The 16,186-nt window shown below is 45.7% G+C and overlaps 2 protein-coding genes and 1 long non-coding RNA gene across 7 annotated transcripts in view; 2 read left to right on the top strand and 1 right to left on the bottom strand.

The window, feature by feature from the left end:
- Window positions 1-735, top strand: part of LOC147008002 (uncharacterized) — a 6,859-nt gene extending 6,124 nt beyond the window's left edge. For both annotated transcript variants that reach the window (XR_015053701.1, XM_085865909.1), the window contains one exon: window positions 1-735. This exon is cut by the window's left edge and continues 235 nt beyond it. The gene's annotated coding sequence lies outside the window, so the exon portion shown is untranslated.
- The window catches only part of LOC147007998 (uncharacterized), a 92,306-nt gene that overhangs the window by 43,643 nt on the left and 32,477 nt on the right, over window positions 1-16,186 (bottom strand). The window lies entirely within an intron of this gene.
- Window positions 4,765-15,427, top strand: LOC147008001 (uncharacterized). The gene is made up of 3 exons (XR_015053713.1): window positions 4,765-5,414; window positions 10,916-11,105; window positions 14,433-15,427. It is a non-coding gene; the product is annotated as an uncharacterized LOC147008001 (long non-coding RNA).

The following is a 16,186-nucleotide window of genomic DNA, read 5'->3' as shown; positions in this document are numbered from 1 at the left end:
GAAGGTTACCATTCAGAACCCCAAGACCCTTTTAGACCCCCAAAACCCTGTGAACCCTTACAACCCCAAGACTCATTTAGACCCCGAAGACCAAGAAGACACAGAGGACCCAAAATAACCCTTTCACTCCAAAGACCCTTTTGACCCCTAAGATATGTTAAGACCATTTAGACCCCAAAGTCTCCATAGATCCTGTTACATCCTTGAGAACCTTGAGATCCTCTTCGACCTTTTCAAACCCCGAAGAAACTAAGACTACATTCTACCCTATACTCCATTCTACCCTTCACACCTTTCAGACATGTAATACCCTATAAACCCTTTTGACCATTAGACCTTTTTTCGACAATTCCAACCCTTTAGACCTTAAATTACACTCTTTAGACCTCTGACGTTTTATGACCATTTTGACCGATTTAGACATTTTCAGAGCTCTCTACCTTTCAATTGCTCTTTCTTGTTGAGATTTTCTTTAATTAATTAATTTATTTGTTCGTTTGTTTATTTATTTAAAGAGGTCTCACCATAGAGTTACATACTAGAAGTAGAGTGCGCACAATTCAAACCTCTGGAATTGAACAGCGACGCACGCACACCATTCTGGGCAAGTGTGCTCGAAGAGAACCCGGAAGTGTGTATGTGTGATAAAGTGCGAAAGATGTTGACAAAGCTTTACTCTGATGTTGACAAGTTGAAATGGCACGAATAAACTCGCTGAGAGAGAGGGCATTGAAAGATGTGTGGTCTTCTTCGTTCGTATGCAGCACAAGGCTGCAAGGTAGCGGCAGCAGGGTAACCTCATTGGCTGAGGGCTGCGAGATGGTGGTTTGAACCCGGCCGAGTCATAACAAAGTAAAGACGTAAACCTAAAGAAGGAACCTTCATCCTGTAGTAACATCTGGGCATCCTGTGGTCTTTTGGACGCCCCACCCCCACCACAAGGGAAAATAATTTTCGAAAAAAATGTTCTTAATAATTTTATTGCAATAACATCATGTTTCATCCTCCGGGGCGTGGCTTGCGCCTGCTCGGCACGTTTGGCTAGTTTCTGACATCACGCTCATAAATCATCAGCCTCGGGGGCGTGACTTCGCCCTCCGTCACCCTTGGAGGCGGGGCTTCTGCCTGCTCGGCACGTTTGGCTCGCTTGTAAATGCAAAAACGTCCGAAGAGGTTACAGGGGGTCAATCACATACTGGGGGAACTTATTGTTAATCCCAAGCCTATTAACCCCGCACCACTCCCCTGTGTGGTGACACGTAACACTTCAGCTCACAGTTTCCCCACTTAATTACATCGAGATGTCTCCTACACGTCCACGGACAAAAACAACTCTATTCAATCCCAACTTTCCTGTTAAATTCCTCCATCAACCCCGACAACCGTTGTTTCTGGCAAGCGGTTTTAAGTATATATATATTGCACGTACAGCCACGCACGTACGGGCACGTGAAAGCGAAGGAACGGCTTGTGTGGTTGTTGTTTCTGGCATGCGGTTTGAGTTTTTTTGCGGGGGGGAGGGGGGTTTGCACGTACGGCCAACAAATCTACGAGCATGCACTAGTACTAAACAAAGGCAGTAAAAAGATGGCTTATTGAAAACACAGTCCATTGAACGATACACTGCACTGAAACACAATAAAAGGGTAAACATGTAAAATACAATGGAACGGAGTGAACTCTGCCTTACAGAACAGCTTCCAAAACGTCTGTTGGGGTTATATTATGTAACGTCTGTTATGTTGTCGTGGAAGCCATTGTCTTTCTGTGGAAGGTTGGATGGATTGACATTTCGATGGAGAAAGTCCTCCAACTCTTCTTGGCACGCCACGACACAATCCTGGGAGAGGGAGTCGGGACGGGCACAGAGATGAGGTCATCATCATCATCATCATCCTCATCATCGAGGATAATGATATAATGAAGCTGAATATGGAAACGAAGATTCAGGCCGAATGTGAGCGGATTGTATTGCACGTGTCGTGTCTCACGGGGCTCCTGTTGATGGTTTCGGAGATCTTGAACAGGGAGGTTGTGAATCCAGGCCAAGACTCAATCGGAGGTCCCAATCCCATAATTGCCGCGTAGATACTTCCAGCAGCAATTAGAGAAGGACGTCTTACTGAGAACTTTATGTCTGTCGCCGGGTTGGATCATAAAAAGGTTAAATACGATGAACACGAGCACAGTATTCAACAGTAATTGAACATTGAAACAGGTGCTCAACAGGTGGGTTTACACATGACGTCATTACCCTCGCCGGAGAAGAGGTTATTGCATTTGGGTCTGTTTGTCCGCAAAGAACTTTCGTGTTTTGCTTTGCAACCGCTTGTCGAAGTGAGACAAAATTTTCACAAGAGGAAGGACTACTCACGTGGAATGTTTTGATCGTAATTATGACGTCATAAGTCATTTCGTGTGTCAGACATTTTGGTAAAACGGAAAAACTTTGGACTTCTGTATCACTGAGACCAAACCAAGGAAAAAATTGAAACCTAGCACGTGGAAAATACTCATGGGGAATATGTGTAATTTTTTATGATGTCATAGGTGCCTTCGTTATGACGTCATAATTGCATATGTAGAACGGTTCATCCCTCCGATGGGTATGAGAGTGATCAAGGGATAAATTGGTCTGCAGAAAAAAAAATTGTTGACGTCATCGGTCATGTCATTCAGCAGCCGTATTGTTAAAAAAAAGAAAAACCTCTAAAAATCTTCTCCAGAACAGATAGACAGATCGAATGGAATCTTCACACACATGTTCCCCAAGACTTGGGGATACCAGGGTATTCACAAATAATTGATGTCACATGGTCTGGCAGCCATGTTGGATTGAGCAAAAAATCTTTCAAAAATTATTTCTCTTGAACTGCTTCACCAATCAACGTGAGACGTCACGATTATGATCTGGTAGTGATGGGGGATGCATGTTTTAAATTTCAACCTGATCGGACACATGGTCTGGCAGCCAGAATTATTTAATTTTTTGATCTGGGTTCTTTTTGATTTATTTAATTTTATTTTAATGAGGCTCACTTGGTGACACCTTGATGTGTTTGAGGGTAGAGGAGTAGCAGCTGAAACCCGAATCCTATCCCGAAACGCAGGGCTGCTCTACCATCGCTTCGGTCCCTTAACTACCACTACCACTACCACGAGTTACACTAGTAAGGTTTAGTGTATACATGTTTAGAGACCCTTAATGATTGCCAATGAGGATCTATAATTCCTGAAATGTTGAAGGGAGTGTGACCCTTTGGTGGACCCAGACATAAAGCTTGTGATCCTGAAGGTAAAATGTATCTCCAGGTCAAAACACAATCCGAACACTACACCGGTAGTCGGTAGAGAACATACCCCTCCGCCAGGCTGAACAGTTCACGTTTTGTATCTCCTGACGGGTCGGATCGGGATTCAAACCTGGGACCAAACTCGAATCGCCTTTTGCCAACAAATCCACCAAATTTTGTGACAACTCATCAACAACTTTTTTGAAATATCCAGCTCCGTATCCTTTGTGGACCCGACGGTCTCTCTCTCTCTCGATGGTGAAGAATGGCTTCACATAATTAAATAAATCTCTCGCATCCCGATCCTCACAAAAATCGAACCACTTCCACCTTGGCAGACACCCAACCCGTCCGTCGAGTTTCGTCCGGATCCGTGGACAACTTTTTGAGATATCCTGCTCACACGGACAGGACGGACGGGGAGTGGAAACACATGACCTGCACCCGTCCACCGTCGGTGACAGGTAAATACAGCACAGGCTTGACGGGCCAAACGTCTTCTCGGTTCATCAAAGTCCCTCCCTGTGCTCGTGTCCTGCAGTCACACACACTCACATACACACACACACACACACTCACACACACACACACTCACATACACACACACACACACACTCACACACACACAACGAACTTCCACCACACCTCGCATGACTTGGCCCGATTTGTCGTTTTCCCGCCCCCGTCATTGCCGCTTCTTCTAAGACTCTTCCTCACTTATTTTGTCTCCACCGTTCAATATCTTAACTATCGACATCACATCCCTTCGTATTCAGCACTTTTATTGGTTTTTAAACACATAGTTTAAACATCTCCTCAGCGATCAACACAAAGCAAGGCACGCGAAGGAGCGCGCGGCGATCACGTGACTTCTGCGATGCAGCGCGGCCGTCGGTGCGCATGCGCGGATCGAGTGATTCTTCTTTCTCTTCTTCTTCTTCTTCTTCTTCGTCACACGAAGCACTCTCCCCGCTTCAGTTTTGTTTTTCACGTGCAGTACGAGGGTTGTGGCATCGACGTCGGACGTGAAAATGGCGGAAAAGGTTTTACAATCGGATTATTTTTTTTAATTCGCCTTTCGCTACTCCGAATATGAAGCGATTTTATGTAAATTATTTAATTCTCTTTGTCAAATAAATATTTCACCGCTTTATCGAAAGTTAATTCGTGTAAAGTATTAATTTCTGTCGATAAATCTGCTTGGAAGTGAACACGAGTCACAAACTACACCAGAAGAATAAGAGGAAGAATAAGAGGAGGAAGAATCCTCGCGAGAGTTAGCTCCGCCCACCAAAGCTTCTTTTTGTTGAAATACCTGAAGAGCTGATTATAGAATAATTATTTCAGAAGAAGAAGAAGAATACGAGGAAGAAGAATGCTCGCGAGTATTAGCTCCGCCCACCAAAGCTTTTTTTGTTGTAAAACCTGAAGAGCTGATTATAGAATAAATATTTCATCTATTTATACAAACCGCTCCGTGTGGTTTTAATTTATGTTGAAAATTGTAATCTAACTGTGTGGAAGGAAATATCAGTCATAAAACAACAACAACAACAATTGAAAAGATAGTAGTGAAGAAGAAGAATCCCGACCGACGGTTTGTTGACCTCACCGATCGAGGCTGCTCGAGCTAGTGTTCCCGCTCGAAGGTCTCCTGAGTGTTTCACCATGGGGGACGATCCGCTGATGCGAGAGACCATATCGGTGATCAAGGCCTACGTGACTCACCGACTGGCACCGGATGTGCCGCAGTCCCTCAACCGAGCGGCGGGAATTCTCATCTGTCTCGGTGACGAGGTGTTGAGAAAACACCGCGAAATCTACGGGGAAGTGGCGGAGTGGCTGGACCCGATCTGCGACATTTCGAAGAACACCAACTTGGTGTCAAGAATGGCGACCCATACGGCGAAAGAGGTGTTCTCCGATGATGAGGTAACCTGGGGATACCTCGTCGTCCTCATCGCCCTGTTGACCACGACGGCTCAGGAAGTGGAGAAACGGTACAGAGGGATACGATTCCGGTTCACGACGGTGGACGAACGGATCGACATTTTCACCTACGAGCTGAGCCGGGTCATGGTGATTCGCCACGGACCCTGGATTCGAGGACGAGGCGGCTGGGTGAGTCGTCGAGTCGGGGCCGCGGGTCCGGGCCCCACATCTGTAGTCTGGGTTCGTGTAGTCGTTGTGCACGAGCGGTGTGAGAGAGGGCGGGCGGTTGGTGGGGATTCGACGGACGGTTCGATCGGCGCCGTCCTCTCATGGCGGGATTACACTTACAGGTCGGGGATGGGGAACCGGCACCGAGCGATGAGTGTTCGACCCGGTCGTGGCCCAGTATATGTGGATCGTGTCCTGTGGATGTGATGGTTAAATGATGGAGTTTACCCCAACTGAAGGCTGTGTGTGTGTGTTTGTGTGTGTGTTTGTGTGTGTGTGTGTGTGTGTGTGTGTGTGTGTGTGTGTGTGTGTGTGTGTGTGTGTGTGTGTGTGTGTGTGTGTGTGTGTGTGTGTGTGTGTGTGTGTGTGTGATATGAGATGTGATGTGAGATTTTTTCCATCACATAAACTGTGAGAACGACACGAACCATTTGAGTCCCCAAAATGAGTGATAAATTAAACAAGTCTGAAGACGACGATGGTTCACGAGCGGTATTTGACGATGTAGATTGTTTCAGAAGTCACGGATGAGACAATGTGATAATGTTTGACCAAGTTATAAAAATGATCAACATGATGTGGTACGATTGACAGGTTATAAGCTGCAAAATGTCGAAAACCCGGTTTCGTTCAACAACTTTAAAAATTTGACCTTTGCGTAACCTTTAAAGGTCACAAAAAATGTGGACATTAAAATAAGGAAACAGGATATGTGCTATAGCTTCTTGGAGTTAGTTCGTCGAAGAAAGTCGAAAACCCGGTTCGATTCCCACAACTTTGAAAATTTGACGTTTGTGATCTTTAAAGGTCAAAGGTCAAGGATTATGACCTTTGCTGCAAAACTTCCTCTGGAACATTCCAGGAACAATATAACGTTATATAGGCTATATGGCATTTCGCACTCATCGGATTATTCATACTTTGATGAAATCAGCGTAAAAACAAACTTGAAGGGGGCAAGGTGTTCCTTGCCACGGGCAAGGTGTTTGAGAGAGAGAGCAAAATGGTTTCAAGACTTTTGGTGGGGAATGACCTTAAGATTATGCATCAAAAATATTGTCATCCAAGCTCTCAAAGTTTGGGCGGTCGTATGATTTTTATGTCAAAATTCGAAATTTTCCATGTTTGTGACCTTGTGACCTTGACCTTGGGACGAAAATGAAAAAATCGAGCTCCGTGGGGCTATGCAGGTGCCATTGGGCAAACCAAATACTGAAACCCTAGCCAGATTCGACAAACCCTTCAGAGAAGAAAAATTTTTCTGTCAAAATTCGCAATTGTCTAAGTTCGTGACCTTGTGGCCTTGACCTTGGGACGAAAATGAAAAATCGAGCTCCGTGGGGCTATGCAAGCGCCATTGGGCTAACCAAATACCAAAACCCGTCAGATTCGACAAACCCCCAAGGAGAAGATTCAAATTGAAATTGGCTACCCCCTAAAAACACCTGTTTTTTGGGCGTGGCTCCGCCGATAATGGGCACACCACGCCCATTTTCAGGAAAACAGAACTAGATCATGATATAAACCTCCCACCAAAATTTTGTAAGGATCGGATCAAAACCCACGGAGCTATGCTCGGGACAGACAGACAGACAGATAGAAAAGTCGGTAGGCGGACATGGGTAGTCGACTACCCAATAGAACCTGACGCGATGGGCCCGTTCGATGGGGAATGACCTGAGGATTTAGCACAAGAAAATTCATGATTTTTTTTAATGCTGCAGATTTTTTTTCGTTAAAATACCCCCACATTTCGAGGTTTTTCGGCCGTTGCTAGGCAACGGAGTCGTCCATCGCAACGGTTCTTTCTCACACATAACTAGGACATACTATGAACCTACCATACCAGTTTCATGTATATCTGACTCATAGTTTCTGACATATAACGAACTTCGTTTTTTTATTGTTTTCGACCAGGGTTCATTCAAAGTCTATCTTCTCTGACAGTTTTAATAGGATCCGGCTGGACATTTTTGACAATATGGCTGAATGTACTGCCCACGTTCGCTCGTGGCCCGATTTTTGATTTTCGAAAAAATTAATGTTTTATGATTTTTCAAAAATTTCAAAGTCCCTTTGCTAGGCAACGGTGGTGTCCATAGCAACGGTTCTCATTTGCACACATGTAGGTCATGGTATGAACCTACCAACCAAGTTTCATCGAAATCGCCATTGTATTAGCTGAAATCGCCATTTTAAATACTGATAATCAGGGAAGAACAAATCTCAAAAAAAAATGTTTTTTTTTCGACTAGATCGACTACCCAACAAGCCGGTAGGCAGACATGGGTAGTAGAACATATCGACGGAAATACTGATAATAAGGGTAGAACAAATTTCAAAACATTTTTTTTTTGAAAATTTTTTTTTTCGACTGGATCAACTACCCAACAGAAAGCCGGTAGGCGGACATGGGTAGTCGCTGACCCAATAGAACCTGACGCGATGGGCCCGTTCGATGGGGAATGACCTGAGGATTTAGCAGAAGAAAATTCATGATTCTAGCTTCAAGGGTTAATAATGCTGCAGATTGTTTCTTTTGTTAAAATACCCCCACATTTAGAGGTTTTTCGGCCGTTGCTAGGCAACGGAGGGGTCCATAGCAACGGTTCTTTCTCACACATAACTTGGACATACCATGAACCCACCATACCAGTTTCATGTATTTCTGACTCATCGTCTCTGAGATATAACGAACTTTGTTTTTTTTTATTGTTTTCAAGCAGGATTCATTCAAAGTCTATCTTCTCCGACAGTTTTCATAGGATTCGGCTGGAAATTTTTGACAATGTGGCTGAATGTCCTGCCCACAGTCGCTCGTGGCCCAATTTTGGATTTTGGAAAAAATTAATTTTTTATGATTTTTCAAAAATTTAAGTCTCATTGCTAGGCAACGGTGGTGTCATTGCAACGGTTCTCATTTGCACACAACTAGGTCACCACAGTCGCTCGTTGCCCGATTTTTGATTTTCGAAAAAATTAATCTTTTATGATTTTTCAAAAATTTCAAAGTCCCGTTGCTAGGCAACGGTGGTGTCCATAGCAACGGTTCTCATTTGCATACAACTAGGTCATGGTATGAACCTACCAACCAAGTTTCATCGAAATCGCCATTGTATTGTTACTGCTGTGGAAATTCGCAATACACCATAAAGGGTCTTTAGATCAGTTATGACGCTGAGTTCATGTGTAGTTCGTCCACACCTGTTGTTTAGGGGGAATATGTGTGATTCATCCGGGCTGCGACGCTTTGAGTTAGCCATTTTTCTTTCTCTATCGTTATTTTGGACCATTAAGCCGCCAACAACTCAAACACCACCACCTTCGCCTCTTTACCTCCACAACTCCATCCCGCAAACATCGCTTCACCGCCATTCCCAAACGACGCCCGCCAACCATCAAACCACCACAGCAAACCCCCCACCACCTTCGCCTTTCTCCTTCCACAACCATCAACCACACCACCAGTCAACACCGAACGTCGTGCTGTCCAGGGCCCGTTCGATGATTCTTGCCGAACCCGCTGTGAATGCGTTCCTTTCGGGAGAGGAGAAACGGATCAGGAAGGCTTCACGCCCCTTTTCTTCCATCCAATGACTGAGCATCCGGTGGCATGGCCCCGCCTCCGAACCTGCTGTGAATGGGTTCCTTTTAGGAGAAGAAAACGGATTAGGAGAGGCTCACGCCCCTTTTTCTCCGTCCAATGGGCGAGCGTCGGGCGGTGTGGCCCTGCCTCCAAGCGCGTTTTGATCCGCGAATTTGCATACAAGCTCCTCCCCCGGTCTATAAAAGACGCGAGCACAACGCAGCTCATGTGTGCAGAAAGGGGTGCAGAAAGTGGTGCCAGTCAGAAGTCGTGGAGTCTGAAAGGTTGTCGTTGCGTGGATCGGACCGCGAAGGGGACGGAGCTCGGAGGTGAGGTCGAGGGATGAGTCGCGGCGTGAAGCAGGGACGCGGAAGAGGGCTCAGGGGCGAGAGTTCTCCGGAGTCGGTGTGGTCCCGGGACCCCGCCAGCGGGACGGAGCGTCCGCTATTCGCCTCTCCCGACCCCGAGCATCAACAATCCCGCCCCATCCGCGCTGAGATAGCGCCGGTAACCCCGTCCCTTCCCCAACCCAACCGTGGTGCCGACCAACACGTGCCTGCGCGACGCACGCCCAAAGGAGCTCACCGACCATACCAGGGGCACGGAGTCAGGCGCGTTACGCGGACATTGCGGCTTGCCCGCCATCGCGCCACGAGGGCGCGAGTCAGACCCCTTCGGTCTCGTGGACCTGACCGATCACCCAGGTCCCACGTTCATTTGGTCCACAGACCTGTCTGCCTCCTTGCCTGTGAGGGTGGCTTTCGTTTTCTTTGCTTTTGGTGTAAATGTGTGTGTGTGTGTGTGTGTGTGTGTGTGTGTGTGTGTGTGTGTGTGTGTGTGTGTGTGTGTGTGTGTGTGTGTGTGTGTGTGTGTGTGTGTGGCGCCAGTCTATTAAGTAAACCCGTATAAGTGCTTGTAAATTGCTTTATTCGGTAGTAACTCTGCGTATTGTTCTTGCTTTGACTGTTATATGTGCATTTTTGTATGGCTGTGAATACGTGCTTGCCTTGTGTGTGTGTGTGTGAAATAAAGTGCTTGCTTGTTGAACTGTTTCCCGTTTCGTTGCGTCCTTTCCTTTGTTTGAAAGTTCCATCTTGCATCACGTCAGGGATTGGTAGTGGGTGTCGACACCCAATAAATAATCACGAAACGTCGAGGTCGACGACAACTCTGCTCAGTTAACCCTGCAGCACGGAACGAGCCGCTTAAGCGGTTCGTGTCCGGAGTCGACCTGCGGCGTGGTACAACTCCTCGGTATGCTACCCACGCGGGTACTTAGGTTTATCGACATTCGGCGATTCACCCTATTTCACGCGGGCATAATGCGGACTGGGTTGTGGTGAGGTTAAACCCCACCCGTGTCGAGCTCCTTGGCGGTAGTTCCAGGAGGGTCACGACTGAATTGTCCGTTCCGGTGGGCGACGCGTCGCGATTCGAGTTACGTGGCCGATCGCACGCCGGGCGGGCGAAATTCGTAACAGTGTTAACGGAGCACTGGACCGAACAGACAGACAGACAAACATATCGACAGAAAAACTGATAAGGGTAGAACAAATTTCAAAATTAAATTTTTTTTTTTTTCGACTGGATCGACAACCCAACATATCGACGAAAAACTGATAAGGGGAGAACAAATTTCAAAATTAAAAAAAATTTTTTTTTCTTTTTTGACTGGATCGACGACCCAACAGACAGACAGACAGACAGACACACAACAAGAACGAATATAGTGGTCACTTATTTTTTTCGTGAAAATACTTTTTCGTGAACCAATTATTTTTTTCGTGAAAATATTTTTTCGTGAACCAATTAAGAGCACACACGTTTCACGACCATGATAAAAAGCCGGCCACGTGTGTGTGTGTGTGTCCCTCAGGATGATTTTGTCCGAAGGTTCGAAGGAAGATTTTGTGTAAAGGAAGATTTGGTTCGAAGCTCCAAACCAACATGTCTGTGTTTCTTGATGAGCCCAAGGTTCTGTGCCGTGGTGGTGTTTGGGATCCTGCCCTTCATTGCTGGGATCATCACATATCTCACCGTCCACATGGATCCTGACGGACTCTGAGGTAAAACCTGATGGTCGACTACCACACGTGGAAGGTTGAACTCTCGAACACGTTATGTTCGTACATGTGGTCGTAGTAATGGTAGTTGTGGTAATAATGGAAGTAATTATGTTCGTAGTAGTAATAATGGTGGTCGTGATGGTCGTAGTAATGATGGGAGTCATGATGGTAGTAGTCATGATGGGAGTCGTGATGGAAGTAGTAGTCATGTTAGTATATGTTAGTAGTCATGATGATAGTAGTAATGTAAGCACAAGCGGTAGTTGTGATGCTAGTCGTAGTGATGTTAGTACTAGTGATGGTAGTGGTCGTGATGGTAGAAGTAATGTTAGCACACGTGGTTGGCGTGATGGTCGTAGTAGTAGTGTTGTTCGTACGAGTTATGGTAGTAGCAGTGGTGTTGTGCCAAATGTTGAGGTACCGGAGCCTACAAAAATGTTGGCCATGACGTCATCTCCAGATGTTCCATCACATCAAGAGTGAGCACGACGCGAACCATTTGAATCCCCAAAATGAGTGATAAATTAAATAAAGAGCACACACGTTTCACTACCATGATAAAAAGCCTGCCGCGTTGCCTCAACGGTTAAGGTGGCTGGGTTAAGATCTTAGGGTCTTGAGTTTAAGCCCCTGTCGAGCCGTTAAGTAACACCTGGTGGGTCAACACAGCCTGTCACATCCTTCCGAGGTCGGAAAATTAAGTTCCATGCCACTGGTAACAGGCGCACTGCATCAGTGTTGTCACCACGCTTCCACAAGATGATGCACAGCCTGCATCTGAACCAACAACAACCATGATAAGCAAAAGTTTAAAAGTAAATGGACACGCCCACTTAATCTGACAATGGACACGCCCACTTAATCTGACAATGGACACGCCCACTTAATCTCACAATGGACACGCCCACTTAATCTCACAATGGGCCCGCCCACTTAATCTCAAAGTGGACACACCCACTTAATCTCAGAATGCACATGCCCATTTAATCTCACAATGGACACGCCCACTTAATCTCACAATGGACACGCCCACTTAATCTCACAATGGACACGCCAACTTAATCTCACAATGGACACGCCCACTTAATCTCACAATGGACACGCCCACTTAATCTCCCAATAGACACGCCCACTTAATCTCACAATGGACACGCCCACTTAATCTCACAATGGACACGCCCACTTAATATCACAATAGACATGCCCACTTAATCTCACAATGGACACGCCCACTTAATCTCACGATGGACATGCCCACTTAATATCACAATAGACATGCCCACTTAATCTCACAATGGACACGCCCACTTAATCTCACAAAGGACATGCGCACTAAATCTCATAATGGACATGCCCACTTAATCTCACAATGGACACGCCCACTTAATCTCACAATGGACACGCCCACTTAATCTCCCAATAGACACGCCCAATTAATCTCACAATGGACACGCCCACTTAATCTCACAATGGACACGCCGACTTAATCTCTCAATGGGCACTCCCACTTAATCTCACAATGGGCACGCCCACTTAATCTCTCAATGGGCACGCCCACTTAATCTGTCAATGGGCACGCCCACTTAATCTATCAATGGGCACTCCCACTTAATCTCACAATGGACACGCCCACTTTATCTCTCAATGGGCACTCCCACTTAATCTCACAATGGACACGTCCACCTAATCTCACAATGGACACGCCCACTTAATCTCAAAATGGACACGCCCACTTAATCTCCCAATAGACACGCCCAATTAATCTCACAATGGACACTCCCACTTAATCTCACAATGGGCACGCCCACTTAATCTCTCAATGGGCACGCCCACTTAATCTGTCAATGGGCACGCCCACTTAATCTATCAATGGGCACTTCCACTTAATCTCACAATGGGCACTCCCACTTAATCTCACAATGGACATGCCCACTTTATCTCTCAATGGGTACGCCCACTTAATCTCTCAATGGGCACGCCCACTTAATCTCTCAATGGACAAGCCCACTTAATCTCACAATGGACACTCCCACTTAATCTCGCAAATAGACACGCCCACTTAATCTCACAATGGACACTCCCACTTAATCTCACAATACACACGCCCACTTAATCTCACAATGGACATGCCCACTTAATCTCACAATAGACACGCCCACTTCATCTCATAATGGGCCCACCCACTTCATTTCACAATTCAGAATCCCCTTTCAAGAACAAGTCAAATCAGTTCGTGTGTACTCTCCATTCTCCAACCACCGTTTATCAACAAAACTACATAATTTAACAAATAAAAGAGAAGTTCAATTTTTTTATTGAGTACAATGTGGTGACAGAATGACCGAGAGATATGCATACTCACCTCTCAGCTGTCGAGCTTGGGTTCGAATCCCGACCCAGCTCTAAACTATCATGGCGGTGTTTTACAGGCAGGGTGATTCATCAATGTGTGTGTCGTTCCTCGGTGGGACCATAAACTGGACGCCTCTTCTGCTCTTGTACTCGTTCTTTTGTTGTCTTTCACAATAGTTCGTGTCTTTCTTGGAATTGGAAGAAGTTGAAGCTTTGGGGCCGGATAAACATCCGACAGTGTTGAATGAGATGGCAAAGCAGGTCGGGATGATGTTAACCTACTGTATATGACGTCATGTGCTTACCTGCTCTGCCGACACGAGTCCTCGTCATTGATGTATTCCAGGCCGACCTTGGCTCATACCATGTGATCGCCATTCTTCACAAAAACAGCCGCATCACTGAACTACTCAGATAACTACCTGGGAGACATCCAAAGTGTCCCAATGTATTGACATGTCCAAGCTTCGGGACAACCTTTGACCCCGATTGTTTGGCCGTGAAAGCACACAAAGCGTAACAACTGAATAGAAGCTCAACCCATCGTGATTGTTGGTGTTTTGTTCTTTTTATAACCGTTGTGGAGCTAAGCTTCACCTCGGATGGGAGTTAGGTGTGGAGCGCCGCTCCGGTGCATTCCAGTACCACTACACACCTGACAGCACTCCAGTAGTAATGTTAGGAGTCATAATGGTCATAGTAATGTTGGTATTGGTGATGTTGGTAGTTATGTTAATAAGTCGGAGAGATGGTAGTTGTAAGGGAGTACTATTGGTGGTAGTAGTTGCTGTAGTCATAGTGGCCAATCGCCATTGAAGAGCAAAGATAAGGTGGAAGATGAAGGTTGAAAGACGTGTCACGATCCATTGTTTCTTCACAATCCACCATAGAACAACCACAGCTCATTACATTGCCATGGCTGTTAGATGCAGTTTGATTCTTTCCTTTGTTCATTCCCTTTGCCATTCCCTTTAGGTCAGAAGCGTGCATTCGGGAAGAGTGGAGAGAAGAATCTGTTGGAGAAGTTGGACCCGTAACTTCACCTCTTTGGGACCAATGATGGAATCCTGACCTCCATTGGTCACCTCTTGTGTTTAAGTTCCATAGAAGTGAACGTGTTTATTACCCTATCCAGACGAGAGGGTATTGAATTTAGGTCCGTTTGTTTGTTTGTTTGTTTGCTTGTTTGTTCGAACAGAACTTGAGTTCTTGAGAAGGTTACCATTCAGAACCCCAAGACCCTTTTAGACCCCCAAAACCCTGTGAACCCTTACAACCCCAAGACTCATTTAGACCCCGAAGACCAAGAAGACACAGAGGACCCAAAATAACCCTTAGACTCCAAAGACCCTTTTGACCCGGAAGATATGCTAAGACCATTTCGACTCCAAAGTCTCCATAGATCCCGTTACACCCCTGAGAACCTTTAGGTCCTCTTCGACCTTTTCAAACCCCGAAGACACTAAGACTCCATTCTACCCTATACTCCATTCTACCCTATACTCCATTCTACCCTTCACACCTTTCAGACATGTAATACCCAATAAACCCCTTTGACCATTAGACCATTTTTAGACAATTCCAACCCTTTCAACCTTAAATTACACTCTTTAGACCTCTGACGTTTAATGACCATTTTGACCGATTTAGACATTTTCAGAGCTCTCGACCTTTCAATTGCTCTTTCTTGTTGAGATTTTCTTTAATTAATTAATTTATTTGTTCGTTTGTTTATTTATTTAAAGAGGTCTCACCATTGAGTTACATACTAGAAGTAGAGTGCGCACAATTCAAACCTCTCGAATTGAACAGCGACGCACGCACACCATTCTGGGCAAGTGTGCTCGAAGAGAACCCGGAAGTGTATATGTGTGATAAAGTGCGAAAGATGTTGACAAAGCTTTACACTGATGTTGACAAAGTTGAAATGGCACAAATAAACTTGCTGAGAGAGAGAGAGGGCATTGAAAGATGTGTGGTCTTCTTCGTTCGTATGCAGCACAAGGCTGCAAGGTAGCGGCAGCAGGGTAACCTCATTGGCTGAGGGCTGCGAGGTGATGGTTTGAACCCGGCCGAGTCATAACAAAGTAAATACGTTAAACCTAAAGAAGGAACCTTCATCCTGCGGTAACATCTGGGCATCCTGGGGTCTTTTGGACACCCCACCCCCACCACAAGGGAAAATAATTTTCGAAAAAAATGTTCTTAATGATTTTATTGCAATAACATCATGTTTCCTCCTCCGGGGCGGACTTGCTCGCATGAGATCGGGGAAGGCCTCCGCCTGCTCAGCACGTTTGGCTAGTTTCTGACGTCACACCGATCAATCATCAGCCTCGGGGGCGTGACTTCGCCCTCCGTCACCCTTGGAGGCGGGGCTTCTGCCTGCTCGGCACGTTTGGCTCGCTTGTAAATGCAAAAACGTCCGAATAGGTTACAGGGGGGCAATCACATACTGAGGGAACTTATTGCTAATCCCTAGCTTATTAACCCCGCACCACTACCCTGTGTGGTGACACGTAACACTTCAGCTCACAGTTTCCCCACTTAATTACTTCGAGATGTCTTCTACACGTTCACGGACAAAAACAACTATTCAATCCTAACTTTCCTATTAAATTCCTCCATCAACCCCGACAACCGCAACAATACTAAACAAAGGCCGTAAAAAGATGGCATTTAAATCACAGTCCATTGAACCATACACTGCACTTAAGCACAATAAAAGG

This window comes from Eptatretus burgeri, chromosome 22 (genome assembly GCF_056783735.1).
Source record: "Eptatretus burgeri isolate ZD-2024b chromosome 22, Ebu_testis_v1, whole genome shotgun sequence".
In the NCBI taxonomy this organism is placed as follows: domain Eukaryota; kingdom Metazoa; phylum Chordata; class Myxini; order Myxiniformes; family Myxinidae; genus Eptatretus; species Eptatretus burgeri.
The sequence above is the reverse complement of the archived record's forward strand: the minus strand, read 5'-3'. Positions and strand labels throughout refer to the sequence as shown.